Source organism: Palaemon carinicauda, unplaced genomic scaffold, assembly GCF_036898095.1.
Source record: "Palaemon carinicauda isolate YSFRI2023 unplaced genomic scaffold, ASM3689809v2 scaffold846, whole genome shotgun sequence".
NCBI lineage: Eukaryota > Metazoa > Arthropoda > Malacostraca > Decapoda > Palaemonidae > Palaemon > Palaemon carinicauda.
Genome location: NW_027172145.1, coordinates 47,027 through 50,000, shown reverse-complemented (window position 1 = coordinate 50,000; position 2,974 = coordinate 47,027).

Below are 2,974 nucleotides of genomic sequence, written 5' to 3'. Positions count from 1 at the left end.
GTATATATGTTAAACAAGATAGGGCCCAGGACACTACCCTGTGGTACACCCTTCATAAGAATTCTCTCATTGGATCGGTTTCCAGAAACTTCTACAATAGTCTTCCTGTTCACTAAGTAACTTCGCAAAAATTTCAGTGCTTCCTGAGTCACTCCAATAGACTTCAAGTCGTCAAGTAAGTACTCGTGCACAACAGTGTCAAAAGCAGCACTAAGATCTAACATAATTAAAATTCCACACTTTCCCCCATCAAGAAGACCTATCATATCATTCATTATTGAGCACAAAGTAGTTTCTGTAGAATGATTAGCTCTGTAGGCCGATTGATTTTCCGGGAATACCTGTAACTCGTCAATATGCGCCCACAATTGCTCACTTATGACTTTTTCAATAAGCTTTGACATGTAGGATAAATTTGAAATGGGCCTATATGAATTTAGCTCGTTTACATCACCTTTCCCTTTGTAAATTGGTTTGATCAACGCAGTTTTTTCACAGCTAGGAAAACAGGATTGCGATATACTTAGGTTAATTATGTTCAGGTAAATATTATATACGACTTGTTTGTTTGGAGCTTCACTTATTGAACTGTTTGGGAAAGGGTCGTTTCCACAATATGTATTCTTCATCTCTCTCATAACCTTTAACAAGTCGCACATATTTATCTCCCTAAATTTTATTAACTTCTTTCCCTCTTTCACTGGCATAGCTGACTGTCCCTCCAAGTGATTTTGGGGGAAGCCTCTATAGATTTTATCAATTTTTTCACTAAAGAATATAGCAAAACTCTCTGCACAAACATTGTCAGGCAAGACATATTTTTTCTTTAATCCCATCAAATCATCAAGGTTTTTATGAAAGTCCTTCATGTTATTAGTTTTTTTACATTCGCCGTTGTAGAATTTTCTTTTTGTTTTTTCTAACAAGATGTTATAGTCATTTCTGGCCTTATTATATAGATTTCTGGCTTGTGAGGATTTGGCTCTTTTCCATCTACCTTCCATCTTACGTCTGTGTCTTTTTGCCTTTAATAGTTCACTATTATACCATCTAACATTTTCGCGTACCACTATTTGTTTGTTCTTTATGGGACACATGGTATCGTACATTTTTCCAAAATTGTCGTTGTATTTCTTGGTATAGCACCCAACACATTCTATGTCTACCATATGTTCACATTGTGTGTTCACACAAGACATTTGCGCTACACTAGCTTCAATAAAATTCTCAGCATCAAAATTTTCCCGTTCCCTATATGTGATCCATTTTTTCAATACTCTGGTGCAATTTATATTAACATTAAAGGTGATGAGTTTATGTGTTTTTGAGATCTCAAAGTCTGGTTCCACTTCAAGGTTTTTTATTAGGTCTGAGTCTTTTCCACATATGACCAAGTCGAGTGTATGACCACCTACTGACGTTGATACCAAAACACTGTTTATTAAATTAAACATCTCAAATACTTCCTTGAGTTCTTTAGCCTTATTATCATTTTCATCATCTACCCAACAGTTGAAGTCTCCACCAATTAATGTATTTTTAATATCGTCCACCACACCCACAAGAATACTAAATTCTTCAATGAATTTAGTCATATTACTCGCTGGTGGTCTATATAATGATATTATATTCAATACCTTATTGTTTCTTGTCAGTTTTAAACAGATATATTCAAACGTTTCAAATACCATTTCATTCATGATAGAAACCCTAGAGAAAGTTTTCGACACAAAGACACCCACTCCTCCTCCAGTTTTGTCCTTTCTTGGTACGTGATAGAAATCATGAGTACACGGCGTCATCTCCTGAATCTTTGAGTTATCACTAATATTTCCCTGCAACCAAGTTTCCGTTAATAAGCATAAATCTAATTCCATCTCGTTAATAAGATTTCTAATCTCTAAGGTTTTATTCCCCACCGATTGAATATTTATCAGACCACACTTAACCAATGGGCTAGACTCCATGATCGGTTCTATTTTTTATCCTGGTAAGCTCCTCCTTGTATACCTTACAGTTATCATCATATGTCCTATGATTCGTATCATTGTAATTCCTCATTGTGCAGTTATGACACTTTAACGTATTTACATTACAATCCGTGGTTCGATGATCCTGGCTACACTTGGCACATACCTGAGTCTTGCTACAATTTTCAGCAGTATGACCAAATCCTTGGCATTTATAACACTGAAATACATTGTAGGAATCATAGATTTTACAGCATCCTCCAAGCGTGGTATATACTCTATCATCTCTTTTACGGAAGACTTTCCTGATAGTTGGACTACACTTTATAATGACGTGTAATTTACCGCTTTGTCTTGATTTAAACTTCCTGATCAATTTAAAGTCTTCTTCATTTTCACGTATATCATTCAACCATTCATTCTTCTCCATTATACTGGCAATTATATCATCTTCATTTTCATCAATATTGCAGACCTTGATCTTCGGTTTAAGTAGATCCTTTTTATCTACTTCTACCTTAATGTCATTCTTGACCTCTTCTAAGTCATTTTTAGCCTTTTCTAACCCAGTTTTATCCGCAAAATTAACTACCAAGTGGCCTTGTTTAGAGGTTTTGACCTGTTCGACATTCGTGGTTATCTTCTTCATGATAGTTTTCTTGATATCTGAAGCCTTCTTATTTTCCTCCGTAGATTTTATAACCAAAGTGTTTCTTGATTTCAACTTACTTGCATATGTAGTCTTGGTCACATTCTCTTTTTCGTATTCCATAAGTTTCTCTTTCAGCTCGACAATTTCTTGACGCATATCCATGTATTGAGCAGTTATCATATCCATAAAACCAGACATCTGTTGTTGTACATTTACCTTCATCTCCTCTATGATGATGCTTAGTCTCGTTATGTCATCAACACATGCAGACTCAACACATTTTGGACATTTATAAATGATGTTCCTGCTTTTTAAAAGAGTACTTGAACCATCTTTTAAATTAGAGCAAGCT